The sequence below is a fragment of the Hetaerina americana genome, unplaced genomic scaffold (assembly GCF_022747635.1).
Source record: "Hetaerina americana unplaced genomic scaffold, ioHetAmer1.1.p SCAF_7, whole genome shotgun sequence".
NCBI lineage: Eukaryota > Metazoa > Arthropoda > Insecta > Odonata > Calopterygidae > Hetaerina > Hetaerina americana.
The window spans coordinates 1,870,248-1,896,535 of NW_027287316.1; the positions used below are offsets into that span (position 1 = coordinate 1,870,248).

The 26,288-nt window shown below is 42.4% G+C and overlaps 1 protein-coding gene across 1 annotated transcript in view; it reads left to right on the forward strand.

Annotated features, from left to right (window-relative positions):
* Positions 1 to 820: 820 nt before the first annotated feature.
* Positions 821 to 26,288, forward strand: part of Pdfr (Pigment-dispersing factor receptor) — a 291,502-nt gene continuing 266,034 nt past the window's right edge. Inside the window, exon 1 of the mRNA XM_071595271.1 lies at positions 821 to 894. The gene's annotated coding sequence lies outside the window, so the exon portion shown is untranslated. The remainder of the gene's footprint in view (positions 895 to 26,288) is intronic.

The following is a 26,288-nucleotide window of genomic DNA, read 5'->3' on the forward strand; positions in this document are numbered from 1 at the left end:
ATAAGGCATTTTCTGAATAATGGAGGGGTTATGACTTAGCGTCATTTGGTTTCATAACAGATGCATGTCCTAGTTTGATTGAACTATTTAAATTTTATAAGAAACATTTATTTCCATTTTTCATTGCTTTGAACTTGCGCAAAAACATGGGGCATAGAGAATGAACTAAATTAACCTATTAATTAAGTTATTACAAATAATAGTGATCTTAAAACTGTTTAAAACTGCACCCGATCATGATGAACAATTTGTGGGTGGACACTCAGGATGGCCTATTATTTTATTAGTTCTAATTAAAACCATGAAATGGCGTCCAGCTATTCTTAGTTCACATTTAAAAAATCCTTACTCGTCTTTCTTTCTCTGTGCTCGTGTTTAAAGAGGGTAGGGAGCTCGTTTAAGACGACCATCGCTCCGGATCGCCGTCGACGGCAAGAACCGACACGAATGTGGACAGAGTGAGGACACTGCTGAACACAGACCGACGCTTTACCAGTGAAGAAATTGCAGACCAGTTGGGTCTATCTGCATCCAACGTCCAACGCATTATTTCACAGGATTTGGCCATGCGCAAGGTGTGCGCAAAGATGGTGCCGAAAATTCTGCCATGGCGTGCTCGTCGTCAGACAGCTCCTGGCCAAATACGGCGTTGCCACGTTGCCGCACCCGCCCTATTCTCCCGGTCTGGCACCACCGGGCTTCTTCTTCCCCCTGATGAAAAGACAGCTCAAGGGACGACGTTTGGACTCGATAAAGACCGTTCAAGAGGCTTCGACGAGGGTCGTCAACGGCATCCCCAAAGAAAATTTCCAGCGGGCATACGGGGAATGGGAGCAACGTTATACTAAGTGTGTAGCAGCTCAAGGAGCATACTTTGAAGATCATTAAGTCGATGTAAGTATATCGTCAATAAAATTCTTGTAAAAAATCAGTCCTACCACTTTTGGGTGCGACCCTGTGTATGATTGTACATTTACATATATGTATACCAGGGTAATCCCAAAAGTGCCCCACTCAACAAAGAAAATGCAAAAATTTGGAAAAATGTATATTGCAGCATAATATCCTTTCAGCTCTATACACTTTTCCCAGGGATGTTCAATAATCAAGTGTTGTTTACTAAAGTAGACATTACATGAATTCATTTTACTCTAAGAAGCCACACATGACGTTAATTTTATGCATCCATATATGTTTTATATATTTAAAAAAACTGTGGGAAGTGTTAATTTTATTTCAGTCCAAATAAAAAGTCCTTTATGAAAAATTGAGCAACTAAAAATTTTCGATATTTGGTTTGCAAAATATGTTTAATGCAAAAGTTGAAAAATATCATTAGCATTTTTTATATTGTATGAATCATTTAGAAATTTTAATGAATCATCATTTCATTGTATTTACAACAGCAGGAAGTTAGGTTTCTTTTTTGATCGGTTGCTCTGATTCAATTTATGACTAGCTATTCTAAATAAAGCAAAAGGCCGTAGTTTAAAATTTTGCTTTTAACCAGTTGTTACATTTTCCTTATGCTTGAACATGCAGCAATAGAATCGAAAAAATTTGCACGCAATTTTTCAGAAATTATGAATTTACCACAAAACAGGTATTTACATTTATAAAAAAAAACAATTTTGTGTATGCAGTTCAGCATTAATGGATTTCATGTAAAAGTATTCTCTCATAATTAAATATGATGCACGAATCAAGTCTATTGATAAGTTCACAAAATGTATTTAAAGTTACCAACCTGAAATAGTTTTTATAAAAACTTCAATGAACTGTATGTCAATAAGTCTTCAGTGGTAAGAAAATAGTTCCGGAAGTTCGGTGCTTAGGTTGTGGAATTGTAGTATGGAGTGTCGTCAGCTAAAAATTAATACTCCCTCCCACGAAAGTCACTGCATGTGCCACCTGCATTGCTAGAATACGTGGCGTCTTTTGGACGATATATTTATAATGAGTACCTATTTCGCTGCGAGAATTCCTCGAACGTTCAGCTCGTCAGGAATGAGGAAATGCTAAATTATCCAAGTTAAGATTTTCGTGCAAATCCACGTGTTATTCTTGGGGAACAATTGACAAATCCGGGCGACATTAGCTAGAGTACATGCGATTCTGCCATCTGTTGAGTCAGTAAGAATTCAACTATTTGACTCTGGTTCTCTGCTAACTTCTATGACCTTTAGATCTCTTTAATCGAATAATTTACCAAAAGCCACTTAATTCGTTCTTTGTGAATTAAAAAGTTTCATATAACAAGTAATCCTTAGGATGATTATCGGTTATTTATTTTTTGTTTAAATTAGCTCATGAATATGCATATGCAACTCTCATAGTAAAATGCATAAATTAAGTGCGTGGGAAAATGCAGCGATGCTCCACGATTCCGAGTAGCCTGAAACGTAGGGATGGGCGAATTCTCAGAACTCCTGAATTAGCCCCATCTAGTCTCATCGTTGGTCAATGCAAATGCAGATGGTTCAACCAATACACGCATTGGTTGAACTAACTGTGAACAACAAACGTGCTGTATTATGAAGGTGCTATATATGTGTTAGTTGAAGCTAGAATATCCGGACAATTAGGCTCAGATATGTCCTTAGGCGCATTTGTCCCCGTGCCTGCTCTAGATTTTGCAGACGACCCATTTCCTTAATTTAGAGTTAGGCAGGCCATGCCACGATTATCACATACGCACCTAATTCTTCCCGTCTAGTTCGACTTTTGAATTTTATCAAAACACGCGTTGGCCATGGAACGACCCGTTACGTGATACGACGCATCTGGCAGGGTTAACTGAACGACTAGCAACATAAGTTCCCATTCCATTATCCGAAAATACGGGCGTTGCATGTCCTGAAATTTTAGGTGAAATGTACACTCTTCGAAGGAAGCTCGCGATGTAATTCCCCAAATCAATGCAGAGCGGTGCTTCATCCAAATCCACCTTACGTCAAATTATATGGCTTATCTAGTCACGGTACTGGATATTACATCATCCCTTCAATGGAAAAGATTACTTCACAATCGCACTTAAAACACTACGGTAACAAGGAGACGAAATAAGCGCCTCACAGCCTGAAGTTTTATGCTTCGTAAATTCTAAATACGTCGTGGCGGTGAAGGGGGAGGGTGGGGGGGGAGGAAGCACACGGCATTTTTGAAGGAGCACTAGTGAGATAATGGAGAAAGTAAGACGGGGGCGGGGGGGAGGGGGGAGGGCCTCCGGGAAGGAAGAGCTATCGGACTCGAGAAGTGGATTGAGGAGCTTTCGAGGGAGGCTGTGAGGGGCTGAGAGGAGGGAATTAAGCTGACTCGGCAGATGGGGCGGGGGAGGGATGGAGGGAGGGAGGGGCGGTGAGGAGTGCCTTGTGAGACGAGAGCGCGGGGGGGGGGGACAAAAGAAGGCAAAAGAGCGCGATAAAGGATTAGGTCGTGGAGTGGCGAGTGGTGAGGAGGGGTGTGGCGAGGGGTGAGGAGACCAGGGGTGGGGCGAGGAGGCGAGGGGGTTGTTTGAGGATGGATGCGACGGGTGCCGAGTGAGGAGAGGGGTGAAGCAACGGGGAATCGGCGCAGTGCCGAAATTTCCAAATCGCACCGCAAACTCAGTGGCATTGAGGAGAAAATAAACAAATGGAATAATAATTCCTCGCGGGAAATCTATCGTAAGGGGTCGCCTCTTCAGGCGCCGAATACTTCAGTCTAAATCGAATTACGGGATTTTGTGGATTCATGATTTGGTCATCCGCGGCCAGAGAAATGCTATCAATCCACCGTTGTAATTGCGATCCCCATTGTCCTTAAAATGTCTCGTTTAATTTTGCGTTTTCACAAAGAATGCTACGAAAGGGGTGGATTAACTCCATGTTTCGGTATGCCACCTAAATAATGCGTCTGCCAGAAAAATGAGAAACCGCAAAGAATATGAGTTTGCTATTTTAAGACTCCATGGAATCCCTTAACTTACACCCTGAGGAATCCCGAATAAGAGTACTTGTACGTATTTGAGAGGCTATGGGAATCCTGAAACCTCCAGGTCAACCGGCATTACCAACACGTGCAACCGAGTTTTCTACATTTACATCTACTTAATAGCCCGCAAGCCGCCACAAGGGCGTGTGGCGGTGGGTGTTAGGACACTACCCGTGATTAAGAAAGAAAAAAAACCGCATGAAAAAGCCACTAATTTATACATCCACAAACAAAACATGGCATACACTCATGTAAGAACACTTACACCCCACACACATGCAAACACTCAAACTACCAACTAACAAACACCTACAAATACACCTAATATCCTTGTAATGTCTAATTTTAATTTGTTTTCGGAGACCATAGGTAACAAATTTATCGGAAATAATAGCCAAATGATATGTTAACTCCAATAATGACTCGTTAAAATTGGCTGACCGAACTGTGACCCAAACTTTTTTTGAAACGCGTGGATTGGCTTTCGACGGAGGTTGGAGATCGATGAGGTGAGATCGTGTCGAGACGAAAGATCGGCGAGGTAGGCGAAATGGTGGCCGTTTGGGGGGGGCGAGGGGGGAAGGGGGAGGAGAGGGGCGGAGCCGTGAGCAGATGAGAGGGCAAACACGAAGAAGAGCGGAGTCGAAAGAGAGAGGTTGGTGAGGTGTGCGGGGGGGAGCACAATAGCGAGCGCGCCGAGGAGAGCGGGTCCCAAGGAGTGCGGGGGGAGGAGGGAGGGGGGGTCGAGATGACAAGCGGGGGAGGGCTCTTTCCGGAGGTGGGGTGGGGGAGTGGTCGGGAGAACTCATTCGAGTAGATATGAATAGAGATTATTCGGGAGGGTGGAGGGCGAGGCGCTGGAACAGGAGGCCCTGAAAGGCAGAGGTGAGAGAGATAAGGGGCGGGAGGGATTAGGGTGTACCGAAGGGATTATAGCATATGGGCCTGGCAATTTAATAAAATTAGATGGCTTCCTTTCCTCTCTCTCGCCTCCTTTCCCCCCCCCCCCGCCTTTCCCTTCCCTCCTCGCGGCTCTCTCCCGTCCCTTCACTGCTCTGCTCTCCTGGCGCACAATTTCATAAATTAAGCGCACTGTTATATGCGGATAACTTTGGGTGTTGCTAAGCATTTCAATAACTTGTATTACTTGAAGTAGCTTGCTCGAATTTTTCGTCAAATCCAATTAAAAACGACTGGCCGATGTTGCTGGATGGATTGTTTTAAACAATTTCTTAGTATGGAATACGAAAACTGTCATATATAAACCATAGATTCAGATTTAATGTGGTGGAACTGTTCCACAATAACAGGGAAGAAAACTTAATTGCAATTATCCACCTTATAAAGATTAATTAGGAGGATAACCGCAAGTTTTCGTCTCTCCTATTAAAAGTATAGTTATTATTGACATTTAATCATTTAGCCATTAATTTCAACCGAGGCTCACTCAATGTATTTTTAAATTCCGTCGGTGTATATTTGAATGTAATAGAATTTGATAGCAGGTGAGGAGAACATAATATTCCTATACGGTATTTCCACGAATTTTGACTGAATACCAGCCAAAAATTTGTTCTCTTCAAGATGGCGACAACTTTTTCTTGGCTTCCGGTGAAAGTAGGTGACTAAAGAGGATTTGATGTGTTCTGTGGCTCTCATACCTAAGTCCCCTGATATCAAGCGTAATTGCAGTTGCATGGAGGCCTGTGAGAACATTTATGGCGCATGAGAGATGCTCGGGGGATGGTAATGATTAAGGGTGTTTTACAAGGGTGCAAGGTAATCTAACTTTGGAAGTTGTTTGTGAAGATGGCGCTTGACCTACGAGGGTAATCCCAGAAGTACCCGAACCAACAAAGAAAACGCAAAAGTTTTGGAAAAAAATGTATACGCTTTTCCACGTGATCTCCTTTCAGCTCTTTACACTTTTCCCACCGATGTTCAATAAGTTTGATACCCTTTTTATAGTAATAACAGCCATGCTCCTCAAAATAGCCATTAACTTCTGACATCATTTCTTCACGGTTTGAAAATCATTGACCACCGAGCCATTTTTTGCGAACAGAAAATAATCAGAGGGGAATAAATCCGGAAATAGGATGCATTAGGTAGCATTTTAAACTTTAATTAAAGAATTTTGGCAATTGAAATGACGGATTTGTGAGCTGGTGAAATAAAACTTTCTTCTCAGCCAAATGCGGCCGCTTTTGCTTGATTTCTTCACTCAAACGTTGCAATAAGTTCGCATAATACTCGCCGTTGATAGTTTTTCCTTTTCAAGGTAGTTAATGAAAATTATCCCGCGCGTATCCCAAAAAACCTACGCCATGACCTTACGAACCCCTATCTGCCCCCTATTGACCCCTAGCCATTCTCTCGATCGGAAGATTGAAGGAGCGTGCTTTCGACGGCACGGTGCAAATCTTCCCTTCCCGCCTCCCTTGCTGCAGCTTTTGTCGCATCTTCTCAGTCCACCTGTCCAATGGAGAGCCTGTGACTCGGGCCACCGCCGGTCATTGAAAACTGGATGTGCGAGTGTGTGTACCTGTATCCGTGAATTTCATTCCCAAATCATAGGAACCACTCAAAAATATATGGACAATTATGTATCTATATATTCGGATTATTGGAATGTATCGAAAACTATGGCTTTGATTTCTCCCAAAATGAAATTATATTTCCGCTGCGGACACTATTGAATAAGTTCATTTTTTTCCAACTAAAGAAAATTTTATACATTTATTGATATGTATTTAAAGAATTCTATGTCAATAGTTATTTTGTAACACAATGACTATATCAATACGAAGTAATTGTAATCATATCTACCTAAATTCGAGTGTTATTTAATGAAAAACAGTACTATTGCATATATTAAGATTAATTGTTTTTTATTACGGTCCGCGCATCTTAGTTTACTTTAGACTCTCATTCCAGTTGCCATCGTCGGATAAACTCATTTTCAAAGAACTACTCAGGATAAAGAGGGCTTAAAATCTTTACTCTGCTTTTTTGATTCATTCTTGGAAAGAAATTATACCGAGATTTCACATTAATCATCAGGAAATAAAATAGGATCATAACCGTTAATTCTGAAGATCCGCAACCGAATTGTGTGGAGAATGGACGTTGTGCAAAGTAGCACAGTGTCTAACTTACTTAAATACTTAATCATTTCGTATCTATGCTTCCATATCGCTTTCCTCTTAGCCCGTATTGCTTTTCTGTTAGGAAGCTAAAGGAAAAGCTAAAGCAAAGAAAAAAATGCCTAATTACACACTATTGGTGCAATTTGAAAAAAATATGATCACTTTGTGTGCTTCCACAATTAATCTATTACGACGATCATAGTCTCGATACAGGTTGTCATTTTCAAGGTTTCGGGAAAGTGAGACATATCACAAACCGTGCGATTTCCAGATCAATATCCCTCGTCAGGGAGGAAAAATACGTGTCGTGACCTCTGAGGGGAATGCAAATGTTTAGGAGAGGAGAGTGGGCCAAGAAAATATGGTCTCTCTTTTTGAAGAATTACACATTTCCCTGAGAACACATTTACCTGATGCCATTGTAAATTATTATAAGTATTCCACCGATCAAGGTAGATTTGGGATGGACACGAGCTACTAAACGTTACAGCGATAATTCCCTTGTCTCTCCTAACAAAACACAACCTGACATCCCACCATACGATTGGCCCCTCTTCAATACCACATGTTTCCTTCCTCCCTTCATCCCGTCCAACGTTCCCGACCTATTCCTGCCATTTCATCGTTTGCCTAACATTCTCCCCTCTCTCGCTGTCTTCAACACCCCATCGCCAATCAATATGTTCGGCCTCCATCTTTCCTGCCTTCTTAGGATTTCTCACAACAATATCGTCTTCTCCCCACCCCACAATGCCCAGCACTTTCTGTCTTTGGGCGAGTGCCAATAATGCAGTGTGAACGGTAACGGGGTGATAACAGCTCCTTGGGGAACGCCAGAGATCAGGGGAAAGAGTAGTGGCGACCAACTCGAACCCGGGCCTGTCTCTTGGATAAAAAGCAAGTAATTAATGGGAGCAGCCAGGCTCCATCTTTGAGGAGGAGTTTGTCAATCGGATCGTCGTACCGCTCTCTGTCAAACGCCCTTCCTCCGCACGGGAACAGGGCTGCCACGCACTGCCGGGTGGTATTGGCCACCTTCGCCTGGCTGGTGGTGCCGGAGACGGTGCGGGTGGAAACCAAACTGGTGTGGTGGCGGAACACCATTATTACACGTGGTGTGAAGTGCTCTTCACACCACGTGATCAATCAATCTTCTCTTGATGACCCCTTCGAGCCATTTGCCGAGCACACTGGTTGGGGGCTGTAATTACCAATCCGCCATTTTGGAGAGACTCACGGCCTTTGGTAAAACTACAATGCCCGTGGCCTTTCAAGCGTCCAGGTAATAACGACCCAAGAGGATTGAAGATTTTCGCCAAACCGAATTGAATGATCGTTGCTGATGCAGTGATCACCAATGGCTGATTTTTCGCTTTGTCCCAGCCGCGAGTGCGGCTCATGTTCCTCGAAGCTCTGCCCTCTTCCCCCGGCCAAAGTTCCTCCGCATTCGTACGGGGCGCGGCACACACCCGACCCCTCGAGGCCATTTGGGTTCTTCGCTCTTACTAGTTGACGTTGGAGTTCGGTTGGCGGTGAATGGATCCTGCGTCTGCCCGATATTCTCGAGATTCCGCCGGAAGACGCGTGAAGGGCTCTGGCGATCGGGGCCTCTCTTTCGGCGTGCGCCCTCTTGGGTGGAAGGGCCTTTCTAGGTCCAGCGCGATCTGGCGCACCTGCGCATTTGGGCCGGTTACCCCTTCATGCACGATTAAATGATGACAGAATGAAATATGGAAATGTATATTATCGAATCACATGTTCTCCCGCGAAGAAAATGTCGTGCTGTGAATGAACTGTGAGTTTTAATATTTTTAAATGCCTCACCGAAAAGGACTGTCTTTGACCGGTATAGTCAATAACGCTTAGATCGAATGCACATATTTCAGCTACATTTTCGATCTGAAATACTTAATTTGAACTGAATGTTTCGAAAAATATAATGATTAATTTTTTAAATGTCTTCTATTTGTGCTCTCTTAAATTTCCCCTCTTTTACCACTTTCATTCACCACTTTTCATTCATACTTTCATTCGCCTGTGCAGAATTGGGTAATTCTTGATTACATCTGTGCCTGAAGTACTAAAGAACGACTCAACCCCATGAGATGACGTAATACATGGCGCTCCCGGATGCGGGCACAATTTCGTTGTTTTTGACCGTGCAGGTGTGAGGGGTCTGACCTGTGGTTTTCCAGGGCGCCTCATTGGCTGCGGAGGCAAACGGCGCGTGTCGCTTCCGCCGCCCTTCGACCCTTGACCAATGTCTCCACCATCTAGTTTCGCTATGTGGGGCGATTTATATTTTACTATTTTAATGAGCCCGTGCTTGTGTGTGTCTGTGCTTAATGGGATGTTCGTTAAAAACACAAAATGAATTGTGAAATTTAGAGGGCGTGGAGTTAGATGGGCTATTTTTCTTTCACAGCTCAAATTAGAGGAGGGGCATTTTGTGTGAAAGTGGAAATGAATTTCACTGAAATTAATTAAACAATGCAATTAGCGTAAATAATTAAGGGTCCTCAACAGTCATCAACATCCAAAGGAAAATGCTTTACGATTCTTTTTTTATCGTTATTATAATGGTTGCATGAATTTCCTATGTGTAATTACCATTAGAATTTTGACTTGAGTCCTGACTGAGTTCAATTTTTTACCTCAATTAATTTAGCATTATTTTGGCGTAGAGCAAATTGTATTTGTGTCCTCAAAAGATAATACGTCTGTATGGATCGAAGGAAATCCGAATTCCTCAAAGCTATCGCTCATTGAAGTATTCCTCTTGGTGACCACCACGCTTACTGCATGTATTCCAGAAGCAATTTAAATGAAACTTTGCATAAGTTAAATATTCATGACAGTTATTGTGACGCAAATAAATTAACTTATGTTAAATTCAATATTGCTTTATTTATCACCAAATATCAATTTATTTCCACAGCTAAACTGTTTGTATATAAGTTTTCTGTTATTATTAACATAGATAATTCACCGATTAAGGTAGATTTTGAATAGACAAGAGGTAAAAAATGGAACAGCGACAATTATGCTGTCTCTCCTAAAGAGCAAACGCAACATCTTATCCAAGAATAAGCCCCTCTAAAAGTCCGAATACTTCCTTCATCCCGTCCAACATCCCTATCCTGTTCCTTCCCTTTCCTCGTTTGCCTAACATTCTCCCCTCTATTACAGTCTTCAACATCCCACTGCCGGTCAATACCCCCTTCATCCACCTTTCCTGCCTCCAGAGGATTTCTCCCAACAAATCCCTCTCTTCGCCCACCATACCAAGTACTTCCTCATTTGTTTTCTTCTCGGCCCATTTCACCTTCTCAATTCCTCTCCACACCCACATTTCAAAAGCCTCCAGTCTACGTCTATCCTCCTGCTTCAATGACCACGTTTCCGCAATGCACATAGCTACGCTCCATATTAAAGTTTTTACGAGACTTTTCTCGTAAAAACTTTGCTGAAATTCGCGACGGGAAAGGCGGTGGGAGGCATCGGGAAACGGAGAGGGAGAAACGAAGGCCAGTGCACCCCCTCTGCTCTGCACCATTTCCACGGCGCGCTTCCTAAACATTTGATTGTTTCTAGTGGAATGTCTCCAGGGGTCACTTTGCGCTTAAAGCCCTCGCCGTGCACTCTTCGGCGACGAAACTCTCCCGCACTCACCTCGAACAGGACGTGGAGGGAATCGCCTCTTCAGCACGGACGAGGTGTGAAAGAGTAAGACGGGAGGGAGGGAATAGGGTCACCCGCCACCACACAACTCCTCCCTCCGCAATAGAAACGAGCTCCGTTTCACACCCCGCCACGTCACCCCCCTTGGTCAATCGTCGGCGAGGCCCCGCTCCAAAGGAAACTCTCGTCGTCCTTTCTCTTCCCGCGAGGTCAGCCCGCCCCACGCTCGGGTGTCGCACCCCCTCCACTCCCCCTCTCATCTCCACCTCCCCCAATCACTCTCTCCCTTACCACCCCTTCTCTTCCATTTCACCCCCCACACCTTCGCGTGCACCCTTCCCGATCACCTCCCGTTGCAACGCATCGATTCAGATGGAACGACCCCAGATCCTCGGAGGCCTTCTCCGACAATCCCATCATCATCGTCCCCGACTGCCCTCATTTAAATCCATTCATCCCAGCTAACCGTCCCCCATCCCCCCCTCCTAAACCGCCTTTTTATGGAGGGGGGGATGGAGAGGGAATACTTCCTCCCACTTTATTGATTACACGCACCCGTCCTCCTCACCCGCCCGCCCTCTCACTTCGTCCCCTCCTCCATTCCACTCCCTCCCGCCAAAAGGCCAAACCAATCTCGGCCGGAAGCAATGCTTCGGCATGAAGATGACATCGCGCGCCCTCTTGTCCACCTTTCGGACCAATTGCTCAGCGCATGTCGAACAATTTGAATCTCAGTTTACTGCACAGGTGTACATTTTCAAAACTATTACTTTCACCGACTGAGCCGAAACAATGAATATTTTACTATTCACAGTGAGACAATCGACGGCGTGGGCTAAGGGTCAGTGCAGTGCAGTGCGGTGCAGGGCGGTGGCTACGGGTTCTCTTTGTGCCGTGGCTTCTCCGGTGATTGTGGTGCACGAGGTTAAGAATCCGCTCACAGAATCACTTTAACGCACACCTCATACCCCGTGCCACTCCAATATTCGACTAAATAAAATTCACGGGACTTGTTTCACCTGTTATTCAACGATTATAGAATGCGGAAAACATCTAACTCCTGCGCTCATTGGTTATAAACATTTGTAAGTTATAACAATAACGGCTATATATAAGTCATGCAGGAATAATCACTTAGTCAATTCAACATGTTCAGTAACCTTATTTTAACCAATGTAGGTACAGGCCAATTTTCTTAAAAGAGTTCTTTCAATAATGAAATATTACACTAACAAATTGTCAATAAATTGAAATATTCTGAAAGGTATTTCTCCCAGACCTGGTACTTTGCTGGCTTTGATACAGCGGAGCTGATGTTCTAATTCTTTCTCGGTCAGTGACTCAGATGTGCCCGGCGTGGTCGTAAAAGCTCGTTTCGTGCCTTTGCATACTTATTGTAGACACTCTGAAAAAACTTGTTTAAAATATTTGCATTTTCAACGCTCTCAGGAATAATTTCGCCATTTCCCGTCTTCAACTTATGTATAGTTAGACGTTTACCTTGTATTTCTCCAGCGTAAGACCAGAATGACTTTGAATATTTCTCAAGATATTCTCAGAGCAACTTAGATTTGGAGGTATTTTGGGCTTTGCGCATGATACTTTTAGTTCTACCACGAAATTCTTTTGATTGCTGCCTGGATGTATTCATACGTATAAACAACATCGTCACTTTTTCAACTCTTTTTAAAATTTCACTGCATCTTCTTTGCTTTCTAGACGACTTCAGACTCCCCCGTTGTATCATCAAGGTTCCTCAACGTCACACCTATGGTTGACCTCTGCTTTTGTGGTGTCTGAACCAAGTTGTTGGTGATGCCTCCTGCACAACTCAACTACTCTCTCCCCGCGGTCATTCCTCGTGCCTAAACCGTAGTCCCCCACCTCATCACCATCTCTCCCTTCGCCTACCGTCGCATTCCAGTTCCGCATCACTATCAAATGTTTCCCTGCGGGAACACACGCGATCATGTCCTCTAACTGATCGTATGCTCAATCAACTTCTTCCTCCTTATGACTGCTCTGTGGCATGTACACATGAACAATATGATTATCACTCCAGCAATCCTCGCTTTTCTTCCATCTCAACACGCAGAGCCCTAAAACGTCTATAATTCCTATCTCCGCCATCTTTGGCTTCACACTTTCTAATTTTCCTGCCCTTATCATTGTTATAACATCTCAAGCAGTGGTGCAAAAGACGCAGAAGAGAAACGAATTAGGGGAACACATTGAAACATAACATTTCTACCTGCAAATACGAACATAAAAATTATCAGGTATTTACACCTACGTCTACATAATACCCCGCAAGCCGCCGCAAGTGCGTGTGACGGGGGAGTTAGATCACCACCCGTAAATAGGAGCAATACCACATGCAAAATCTACAACATTGAAAAATACAAAAGAAAATTACAGACTGGAAAATTAAATATCTAATTGAAAGTATAGCACGATTAGTCAATAAAAAATTTATGTCGACGCACAATACCTATGTAATAGATTGTGTTGCTATCCAATAGAACTGCAAAGTTTCAAAGTAGAAGTGGAATACGAAATCAGCAGATCAAGGTCATTTAAATGAAACGAAATCATTGACTTTGTGATTCCACACTCTGACCAAGTTTAGTTACAAAGTCAATGATTTCATTTCATTTCAATATGCAATGCAAATTCATTAAATTTAAGCCGGAGACAACAAATTTTATCATGGCTATTACTTACGGGACGAATCATACTTACGGACACTAGAACTTAAGCACGTGCGCGTCAACTTCTGCAATTTATTTAATGTTGTTGCGCATTTCTTGAAGAATGTCAAGTGAAAGTTTAGAAAATGCTAAGAGGACACTTGTGGGAAAAGTTAGTTCGTATTCTTTGAGGCTCTTCTCGTGGGCATTGAAGATTAAAGGAAAACTTCGGATGGATGGAATTTCAGGATTTGGAGTGTAAGTCTTTCCAGCAACAGCCAGAGGCCATCTGCGCTGAATGAGGGCACACCGGAGACTGAACACCACAAAAGCGAAACAGGTGAGGAGTGAAACTCCATTCGTGCGCCCCTTCAACTTCCATTTCACTCTTCACAATGCTGGAGCGAGGAATAATACCGTTTACTCTCCAAAGATGGCACGAAATCCACGACGGTACACCAATCCTCTGCATTGTGACCTTTTGCGCAGCGTGCCATGTTTACACTCAATAGGCCTCGACACCTGCTTGCACAGAATATCACGCAATCCTACTCTGAGGCGTGCGGCGGGAAGTGTGCGCCAACCGCTATCAATGCAGATATAATATGAGGATTATTCCTCAAGTTATGTCCGTTTGATCATGAAATATATATTCATTAGAAAAGGATCCGACTGACTTACTTCACTTATCTGCAAATTGCTGTTATATTCCAACTACTTTTCGTAACACTGCGCCAACTTTTTGCTATACCCCTCAGCATAGAAGTTCGCCACGTAGGGATTGAATCAGCTGACAACGATGAACTTGAGTTCCCTGTCGCATTTAAACAGTTGTTCCCTAGGAAACAGTTTCAAGTGTAGAAAAGAAAGTAGTCGCTGGATGCAAGGGATGGAGGACCAAAAAGCTCTTGCCCCCTCATTACTCTTGTCTTTCACATACAAGTGTATGTTTATCTTGGCAACGCCAAATCGAATTTCCCTCAACCGCAGGACTTGTGGTGACATGTGAATATAAAATGAACGAACCTACGGTCGTGAAGCAATGAAAAACGAAATACCCGAGGCCGTAAACTTGATTGGCAATAGGTGTGTTTAAAGTGGTGGGGGTGGAATAAAACAAAGTTACAAGTAAGGGGAGAGATAAGGAACACACACTACGTCACCCGGGGGTGTTTGGGGAACAGTGACCCACCTACACCTCAATCACACACTCAAAAGTAAAATTAATAATAAATGAAACAAACTAACGATCACTCGATCACTGGGGTGTGTCAAGGAATAACAGCCACTCTCGTAAATTGAATTCACACGCACTCTGAGGGTTTGCAAGGATATCTTCTATGCCAGTGACCCGCTGTTCTCACAGAGGAATGAAAAACAATGGAAAATTATTTTTTAAATTTATTAATTTTGCATTTTTTGTGTGCGGTTGTGGTACACGTGGGTCACTGTTTCCCAAACAAACCCAAGTGACCTACGTAGTGTGTGTTCCCTATCTTTCCCCTTACTTATAACTTTGTTTTATTCCTCCCCCACCCCTTTATACAAACCTATTGCCAATCAAGTTTACGGTCTCGGCTGTTTCGTTTTTCATTATGGTGACATATTTTTCCTTGTTTGTCTCAGGAAAGAACCAGCGCAGGAAGACGTTGTTGACTCGTTTTCAATTTTAGCTGAATATAAAATTTAAAAACTTTCCCATGCGTTCACAAAAAATTAGTTTGAAAAAATTTTATAGTTAAAATTTTTAGTATTTGAACTATAATTTTGTTACTTTAAAAAGTAATAAGCCGTATTATTTGAAAAGAGTAAAATCCTTCGCCTTGCCCAAGGTTAAAGCCTGGATACTTCGATGATTGGCTTAGTTATTTAACCAATGAAGTCACCGAGATCCAAAGTCGAAGAGAATACCGCGGTATATTAATTGGTTAAAGACATGGGCCGAGTATCGAGGGATCGGAGTTAGAATCTCGGTCAAGGTGAATAATATTTACTTTGTCGGTTATTCTTAAGCCACAACTATGGGGTTTTCTCGAGTCAAGCTTCTGTTAGTATTCTTCAATAAGCAGCTCTTTTAACCTGTTCTCATGAAGAGATGAAGATCGTGTCACGGAATACCAACTGAGCGGAAATTTCAAGTAAACTTTTCTACGTAATACCACGCAAGCCGCCGCAAGGGCGTATGGCGGGGGGTGCTGGGACACCACCCGTAATTTAGAAAAGAGAAAAAAAACCGTGTGCAAAAACCACAAATTCATGCATCCACAAAAAAACATGGCATACATTCATGCAAGAACACTTACACCCCACACACATGCAGACACTCAAACTACCAACTAACATACACATGCACCTGAAAGTATGCCTAATATCTTTGCAATGTTTCAATTTGTTCCGACTTGTAAATTCAATGTTTTTAATATTTCTAAAGTGACTTCGGTTTCTTACTATTATGATTTCTGATTGTTCGGGGAAAGAATGAGTATTTGTACCTATCTGTCCTGGAAACTATCTCCCTTAGTTTATCTTTGTGGTCTGATCTACCTAAGTAGTGTGGGGCCATTATAATTCCTTCAGTGTCATAGTTAAACTCGTTTGTTCTGAACCTTTCTAAAAGTCTAAGTCTCGCTTGTTCTCTCCGCACTTCAAGTGGTTCCCAGCCTAAATCCACTAAGAGACCTGTCACACTTGTGTTCTTATCATAAAAATTTTTAACGAATCTAGGATTTTCTGTGGACTTTATCTAATTCTTTTCGCCAAATATTCTCCCAAGGATCCCAAATACTTGCGGCATATTCCAAATGAGGTCTAACTAGAGCAAAATAACACCTCTTTTTAACTATTTCATTACATTTCCCCACCACCCGTTTTATGAAGCCAAGTTTCTTTAAAGGCGATCCGCATGTTGTCCTGACGGTACATGTGTTTGCATGAGTGTTGGACGGAGGGATTTTTGCATGAGTGTGTGCGCTGCTGTGGGTGTAATTTTCCACGTTTTAGTCATGATATTATGTAGATGTAGATATATTATTTGAAGTATTCTTTATGAAATTTTTTGAGAAAAGTTTATCACTTGAGATGGAAGATATTTCAGTAGTTTTTTCCACGAGCACATCTATATACGGATCATGTATCTTAGGGTAGCATCGGCGTAAAAGGAATGCGCCCTCCTCCTTCTAAACGTAACTCTGAATTCAACAATCGCCCCTGAAGGTTTAAAAGGGCAATCGTCGAAACAAGATTAGCTTAATAATTTAAGGGTTAAAAATGTTTAAGCGCCGCATCTTTTTAATTTCAAACTTTTAATAGAATTTTTTAGGGTGTTTTTTTAAATTTAGATAGAAAATATTTGAATTTTTTTCGCTAGAGAAACAAAAACAGCGTCATTGTAAATGGTTTAAGTGGCCATTGAAACCACATTGGTCTCATATAATGCATGGAAAAAAAAGTTAAGTTATCCTTGAAAGTCAAGTTACTGTTGGAAAAGGTACGCATGCACACCTTGCGTATTGATGCCCCTCTGGCGGTGGAGCCCAAGTGCACCCTACGTACTTTTCCAATGCTGCGCGGAGCATCAACTTTTCGTTTCGAGTCTCCCGGTGCGCTGATCTTCACTCGCTAAGACAGCGACCTACGCCTGATCTCGGATGTTTTCGATACATTTTGTGACGACATGGCAACAAATGTTCTTAATTTCGTAGCAGCAATCGTAGTATCGTATATATTTCTGAAAATCATTCAAAATCTTTTGTCAAGATGACTAAATACATCATTGAAATGCGGTGCCGGAAAAGAGCAAGAAACATTGTTCCCTTTGGTCCATGTGCTATTCTTCGTTCATCTTTCACTGAATTGTAACGTTATACGCGCACACAGAAGAAAATTCAGGGTGCTCTATCAAATGTTACAAAAGTAGGTTTTTCTGACATATTTATCGCAGTCACGTACAATTTCGTTTTCCTGGGAGCGGAGACGAGATGAAAGCTTGCGTATCCTCACTCTAAAAAGAGGCGAGTCATGCATTTTTAATATAAACGGTTAAATTTTCCCTAAAGCTCCATTAGTGAAACATGATTAAATGGTACAAAGCCAAACCCTCTCATAAACCTTTCCTACGATATTCAAAAATACGGTATGGCATTTTACCGCACGGGAAAGGTGTCCTCGATGCAAACCAAATGAGCGATCTATTGCGCCGATAGCCGCGTTGAATGTGAGAAAGCTCTCACCTCTCTAGACGTCAAAGTAGCCGGCGATTCGCCATTCTCTCTATCTCCATTTCAGTTTCAAAAGAAAGTAGTGTGAGGGCGGTTCCTTCTCCGCCTTCCCCGGCATTGGGATTGACATCATGTCAGATTCCCGCCAGTCGTCCGTTTACCCTTCCTTTTGCCCGCAGTTGGTTGAGAGCCGATAGAACATCAGAGAGGAAGCTTCACTCATCTACGTCACACTCTCCTTTCATGTATAACTTTGCTGGCCTAATGCATTTACCATATAGTTCTTCCATATTATTCTACCATTCTCCTCGGATCTTTTCTGGTAGATGAATTATTTTTCCTCACTTCTTTTTTATTGTTTGTAACGATTTTTCCTTTTTTCTGCATGGTAGCTCTTTAACTTTCCTGCAAAACGCACGATTTTCGTACGTAATGTTCCTTTTCTATGTCTAACTTTGTTGGTCTAAGTTCTTTACTATACGGCTCTTCTATATATTCCTTCCATCTATTTTGGATCTTTCCTTTGTCAACTATTGTCTTACCCGTCCTATCTCTAACTGCTGGCAAAGATCTTCCTTTCTTACTTCCCGATAAAGATTTAACTTTTCTGTACAGCGTACCAATTTCACACTTCCTCTGCAAACCTTCCATATCCTCACACTGCGTCATCCATTATGCTTCTTTTGCTTTATTTGTTGCCCGTTTCAATTTATTTTTGGAATTTCTTCCACCCAACTCCGTATTTAAATTTTCTTTATTTCCTTCTCTCGTTCATCTTTCTACTCACCTCCTCCGCACTCCTTGTCCTTTTCACGATTCCTATAGTTCCTTTTGCGGCTTTCGATATGCCTTTGTTGATATGCTTCCATTGTTCTCGATGGCATCCAGCCCGTTTTCTGCCATTGTGATTTCTCTACTGCCTGCTGACCCTCCTTCTTTGCCATCTTCTGGAATATATGCAAGAGAAATATGGAGTCACTTTAAGTGTCCCGCAGTGACTGCAAGAACTTTCAATGGTTTTTGAAGATCAACTCGGGAGTTACAAAGGGTTTCCCTTACTGCGAATATAATACATTCATAGGCCGGCGACATCATCCGCCTAAACATTCATGAGTATCTTTATGGCCATCTTCTCGGACTACTTAGAACGAGCTTCGTACCTAAAACGGCGAGGGGGATTCAAATTATATATCAATATGTAATATGAAATGTGTTATTAAAGCTAAAGAAGCAGTATAAATATATGCGTTGTTCAGTAGTCTGTGGTGTGGGAGCTGTGTCCTCTTGCTTGCGCCCTTTGCTTTTTCCCTTGGAGCCTCGCGAGGAAAACTTGTCTCTCCCACGGCGACTCTTTCCCACACGGTCCCGCGTGAGGAGCGAAGCGGTGACCTCTCGCCCTTCGCCATTATTTTTAGCCGGTGATTCAGCTTCTGTTTTTTAGCTCCCGACTTAGGAAAAAATACTATACCTTCCTGCTTCCTTGGAGGCCTTCCATGCTTGTTAAATTAACGTCTTCCGAGACTATTTAGTCCTCAATAGACTTAATGGTTTCCATAGTGCATGTACAATGATCGTCCGTTTGGGTGGAGGTAAGCTGTACTACAAACTGAGACGCAGCCGTGGCGAAAGAGGGAGGGAACCTAGGCGCAATCGCTTGCATGTATACAAATCGAGCTTAGCCTCCCCTTGGAAGTGACCTGGCTTCGTCGGGTTGGAGACGCCCTCCGAATGACCGAGGTGCTCGGGCTCCTCCAGGTGCGCAGATCCCCTCGGAGCTCAATTTTATCTCACTAGTGATGGGTTTGCTTTCGGGGTGCTTTGATCTCCTCCGATGACAAGCAAGGATTCTGTGGGAGTGTTCACCGGTCTCCGATTTGATGTGGGCAAAAATATTGTTCTTGATGGAAATTGCAAGTAGATTTGAAATTAAGACGAAGTGGTAGACAACATTCCTATGGAACTAATGCAAGATTTAGCAAAATATAGGATGAAAAGTCTGTATGCTCCGATTCGTAGAATATATGAGGAAGGAATCAGGCCGGAAGACTTTAAGAGATCGGATTTAGTTCCTATTCCAAAAAAGATAAAGGCTACATCATGTGAGGACTACAGAAAATAAGTTTGATTTCGCACGAAGTTAAAGTTGTTCTCAGGATCATCAACAGAAGGATAGGAAAAATGGGAAATGATTATTTAGGGGATGATCGGATTGGGTTTAGCAAGGGGAGAAATACGCATGATGCCATTGCAGTAATGCGATTATTAATTGAGAGGAATATAGAATACAACCAGGAGGTATTTGCCTATTTCGTAGATTTTGAAGAAGCATTTGATGGAGTGAGTGATCCCCTATGCAATTATTTGTCCATCTATCCTTTTGTTGACAATTCTGAGGTCATATATATATATACACACACAAACACATACACACACACATGGCGGAATCGAGCAGATCACAAATGCAAAAATATTTCGTTCACCGGGACTTGATCAACGGATCTTACGTCTTGCCCTTAACTCAACTTCGACTGGACTTTCGGCGATGCTCTAACCACCAGAGCTACCGGACCGGGGAAACGGAATTTACACTGAGATCTGCGGGTCTTTATCCAGCCAGGTGCCCCGATTTTTGTAGGCAGGATATGGCGCTAGGGACTTCTTTCACCCATTAAGGAGAATAAGACTCAACTAGAAACATATACAGACTCTTAACAGACTCATCTATATGTATACACACACGCATATATATATATATATATATATATATATATATATATATATATATATATATATATATATATATATATATATATATATATATATGCTTTCGTAGACGTAACACGGAAGTGCCGAATAGTACAATACACAGTAACACACAGTATAGAAACAAAAAAAGAACACTCACACGTATTTTCTTGATATTTCGACGTAAAAAATCCGTCTTCCTCTGAAGATATAGAAGTAATGACTCCTGGAATTGTTGAGGTGAGGGGTGCGAGAGAAAGGGAAGGGGACCAGGGGAAGGGGAGAACGGGAGGCGAAGGAGGGGTGAAAGAAATGGTTGGGGAGAGGAAAGGGAGAGGGAAGGGGTGGAATTGACACAAAATCGGAAAATAGAACAACATGCTCACCGCAACTATTGCAACATAAGAGACTCATGTTTCAACCTACAAAGTATTGATAAAGACCACGCACGTCAAAACAAAGGCCACGTACACCAAAACTCATCCGGAAAAACACAGTGTCGACCCCCCGATATGCTTTGCTTCCACAAAGTAACAATTTTAGGCCACTCCCATCAGTGAACGACATTGAGGCCCGGATGCTGATAGGCCATACAGATGGAATGACTTTTGGTGTACGTGGCCTTTGTTTTGACGTGCGTGGTCTTTATCAATACTTTGTAGGTTGAAATATGAGTCTCGTATGTTGTAATAGTTGCGGTGAGCATATTGTTCTATTTTCCGATTTTGTGTCAATTCCACCCCTTCCCTCTCCCTTCCCTCTCCCTTCCCTCTCCCTTTCCTCTCCCCAACCATTCCTTTCACCTCTCCTCCCCCTCCCGTTCTCCCCTTCCCCTGGCCCCCTTCCCTTTCTCTCTCAAAATTTATGTATGTATATATACATATGCATAAGTATATGTATGTATATATATATGTATGATATCTGTATATGTATGATATATATAGATTTTATTATTATTATTCTTAGGTAATCTACCGTTTAATATAGGTTCCTGGATGGACATAATTACTAATTAAATAATTTTAGCTCCTAGACTCCTAGCAAAACATAACATCCTACTCTCTATCAGGTCCCTCTTCAGCTCTGAGTGCTTTCTTCCTCCCTGCATCCCGTCCAACATCCCTATCCTGTTCCTTCCCTTTCCTCGTTTACCTAACATTCTCCCCTCAATTACAGTCTTCAACAACCCACTGCCGGTCAACACCCCCTTCATTTACTTCTCCTGCCTCCATAGGATTGCTCCCAACAAACCCCTCTCTTCGCCCACCACACCAAGTACTTCCTCATTTGTTTTCCTTTCGGTCCATTTCACCTTCTCCATTCTTCTCCACACCCACATGTCAAAAGCTTCCAATCAACGTCTATCCTCCTGCTTCAATGCCCACGTTTCCGCGCCGTACATAGCTACGCTCCACATCAAAGTTTTTACGAGTCTTTTCTTAATATCCTTACTCTGCGTCCCTCTCATCAACTCCCTCCTCCTTGTGATAGCCTCTTTGTCTAGCGAAATTCTTCTCCTTGCCTCCCTACTACTTTAAGCGTGTTGGCCCCAAACACTACCGAGATACGTAAACTGTTCTACCTGCTTTAGTTTTTGCCCTTCTATTTTAATGTTAAGCTTAGCTTTTTTCTTTCTAGAAAATCACATAACCTTTGTTTCATTAATTTTGATTCTCATCCCATACCTGTCGCACTGAATTTCCAATTCACTAAGCAATGCTTGAACCCCCTGGGCTGACTGACAAACTAAAGCTTGGTCATCAGCAAACCGAACGGATTTGACAAATTCCCCGCCCACTTTCATTCCTGCCTCCAGTTCTTCCCATGCCTCTTTAATCATTTTCTCTGCATAAAGATTGAACAGCAACGGTGATAATGGGCAACCCTGCCTTACACCTCTTCCTAACACTGCCCATCCGGACTCCCCGTTCCCCACCCGCACCTGAACAGTCTGAGACATGTGCAGGTTGCGGATTAGCCTCCTTTCCCTCCAATCCATTCCTATTTTCTGCAATATACTCATCAGTTTTTCCAAATTCACTCTATCAAACGCTATTTCGAAATCTACGAAACAGGCAAATACCTCGTAGTTGTGTTCTACAGGGTTCGTCCGGAAAATAAGTGTACTGGGCTCAGGAAAAAAAATTTATTACACTTTAACATATCTTAAGCTAATATTCCTCAAAATAGGACCCTTGTGAGTCGATACACTTGTTCCAGCGGCGTTCCCATTCCTGGGACGCTCCCGCGAAGGCATCATCGGGAACCTCTCGAAGACACGTCGTCACGGCCTCTTTGATCCACGGCCTGTATTCGTCCTAATGGTAGCTCGTCGGCATGTATACCTGAATAATAACCAAGTTCTTCGGTTCTACTTTTATCTCTTCTAGTAATAATCTATCCATTACCTGCTCTATGTTGACTACGCTTCTTCCTACCTCTTCATCTAATGCTATGGCAACCCCTCGTTGGCTCTCGTCCCCGCCGCTGTATATTATTCTATACTGATCACTCCAGTAATCCCCGCTATCCTTCTATCTCACCTCGCATAAACCTAAAATAGCTATGTTTCCCCTTTCCATCTCTCGCTTAATATTCTCCAGTTTCCCTGCCCTCATCATTGTCCTAACATTCCACGTTCCTATTCTAACTAATGTGGTCTTCTTCTTCTGTACTGCTGCTGCCGGTTTTCCCTTGCAAGGGTTTCGAGGGATGACCACCGCGGAAGCCTTGCCTCCCCCGCTGCCGGACACGCCCGTTGGCCCGAGCTCCGTAGTTGCCAGGAATCTCTGTGTTGTCCATCATTCAAATCTTGGGAATGATAATTGAGGTGGTTTCCCGTGCCTTCCTCAATAGTGTTTTTAACGTGACACCATCACTTACTGGCCGCCCCACCGGGGTCAGACGCCATTACAGCCGTCTCACAGAGGAACAGACGCTGCGTGGACTACCTTTCGTCTGGCTCCTAACCTTCGACCTATCTGGCATGGGTGACCCTACCAGGAGCAATTATTATTACTCCCGCTAGCAAAGCTCTAGGGGTCATCGGAATGCACAAGCCCTTCCACCACGTCAAGGTTATAGTCCGGGGAGGGATATATGTATATATGTGTGTGTGTGTATATAATAGTAGTTTTTCCATATAGTGTTCGTGCCGACCTTCTTACTTTCCGATTTCATACTCTCTTTTTTATTGCTTTGGTCACTGATTGGTGTTGAATCAGGGAGACCTACCGTTTTCTGCACCATTAATGGCTATATCAATGCGAGAATATTTCTCCAGTTCCAGTTCCGAGATTATTTTTTCGTATCTCATTTTAAAACATAGTTTCTTAAGTTTACTTCAGGCAGTAGTCTATCATAATTGGCATAGGTTCTTTCTCCCTAGCTTATTTTACATTTAAGATTTCTATTTTTTTGATAGAGTTAAAGATATATTGATAAATATTTTTCCAGTGAATTCGTAGTGTAAAAATTGAACTGAAGAAATAAAAGCTTTTTTTTATTTTTCCTCTGGCAAATTTTTCGCAAAGTGTTACTATCGAAAATATCCCTCGCCGGAGTTAAAAGTTGTTTCCCTGTATCTATTCCGCTCTCTGTTTTCATATGTTTGATTGGTATAACGTAACTTCGTTGTACTAAAATTGCATGCTGCTCTAGGTCCAGGAGTCTTTCAAGACGGCTGGTGCACATAGCACGTCCTTGTCTTCATTGATTGATTTAAACTTGAGGCAATTCTAAAAACTCATCTATTTTTACATTGTCCCACCTTCCCCCGTGAACCAACCCCCGCCTCGTTAACGTTATGATTTAAATCGCACGAAATTACGCTGCCTTTTTTTGAATGGCACGAGCGAAAATGAAATTATGCTTGGTTCCATGATTCCTATGTTCTCAAAGAAGGAAAGGTATATTAATTGGCCCTTATTTCCATCTGTTTGCAAACTTTTTATATAACTTGCTCGCCCATTGCTATTTTCCAAAATGTAGTAAATGATAGAGCATTAAAAAGGGATTTGAAGTATTGCCTTACTTGGAAATTAGACAAAATAGTTTTGATTTTCTGTCAAATTTTACGCTTGTAAATTACGCTCTTCGATGTAAATAATAATAATTATTACATACGCCCTCAAGACCTCTGCATTTCATCATCTTCCTGTTAGTTGTTCTTGCAACCGATTGTGCCAAGAACCATCCCATGAATATTCACTCCAAATCACGTTATGAATTACTTTGCAAGTATATGAGTGAAAACAACAACATATTCCTTCTCGATTCCCACCATTATATTTCCATTATTCCATCGGCGGAGCAAATTGAATTTCGCTGAAGAGCGCCGTGTAAGCTGGGCCACTCGACCAGTTCCTCGCACCCTCTCCTCCCCTGTTTAATTTATGGACATCGCCATCCATATTCATGGACCTCGCGCGTCTTTTCTTTATCCCCCACCCCGAGGCGCATGCGACGGCGTCCAGGCGACGACTGGCCGAGGCCTCCGAGCATTAACATTTCAATGGGGGCGGGTGGTCATCTCTCCCCTCCCTTCCAATTTCCTGTCGCCCCTCCTCCCTCCCGCAGACACGATTCCAAACACTCTGGAAACCGAACCTCTCCTTATCACTCCTCTCCATATTTCCTTCGTGATTTCGGCATGTTCTCTCTCTGAAGGGGATTAAATAATACCTAAAGCCTTCGTTACCGCAGAACTGCACCATAAACTAGAGAGGGTATTTAAATACCTCTGACATTTTTACTTCTGGTGTATTATTGCCTTTCGGGCCTTTTGTAATCATATCTTTGTATGATTATAAAAGGCCCCATTGTGTACATTGAGTACAACAAGGGGAATCCTGCTTTCACTCTGGGCAATTTAAATCTTCCATCATTGCCAAATGTAGACAACATATATTCTTCCAATTCAAATTTAGTTCCGTAATTAATTTTTCCGAGATCATATTAAACGAAATGCTGTTTACTTTTGGAAAAAAAAAATATTCATGGTTTCAATGCTCGGATTTGTTGCCTAAGACATTTAAAAACACTTTGTAGCCTAATAATTTGAAAAAAAAGGTCTCCGGAGCATGTTTCATATTAATACAAATCCAATAGTTACACCTATATTTGTATCAAAAACTCAATATTTTTCGATCTTGCTTTGAATATCCTGACTTAAAAAATAAATGAAGGACCTTTGGTTGAGAATATTTCACCCAAAATTAACAATTAAATATTCAAACTCTCCCTGCATTTCTTTCCAGTAAGAGAGGTGGGGGGATTAGACAGGCACCTTTTGCACTGAATCCGCCGACTTTTACAAAACTTAAATCGTTTAATTGGATCAAAGCAACTTTTTTTTGCCAAAATTTTCTCTCCAATACTGAGGGCACATGGCAGGGCGCCGCGCCGTTTCACCCAGTTAATCATCTCCGAGGATCCCATCCTCGCATCTCATTTCCTACGTGAGCAGTTCAAGCCGTCTCGATTTCCTCCAAATGGAGCCATTTCATTTTTTCTGACTCACTCCTCTTTTCATCTGATCCTGCGCTGTTAATTGTTGTGAATTCACTATCAACTATGAAGCTGTTAACTCTCAAACCTTTTCCTGAAACTTTGCAAACATATTTTAAATGACAATATATGCCATTTTTTCGGTATCTAACTTAAATTTCACGCCAAAGACGGCAACGAGCGGACGCAGGTTTTTTGGGCAAATGGAGTAGTAGTAGTGATCACTGAGTGGTCAGCAAATAAAAAGGAATGGCTTGGATAGAAGCGCGGATTTTGGTCAACCGTCCGAGACCCAGGCGAAGCTTCTATTTCGTATGTAAATGCAT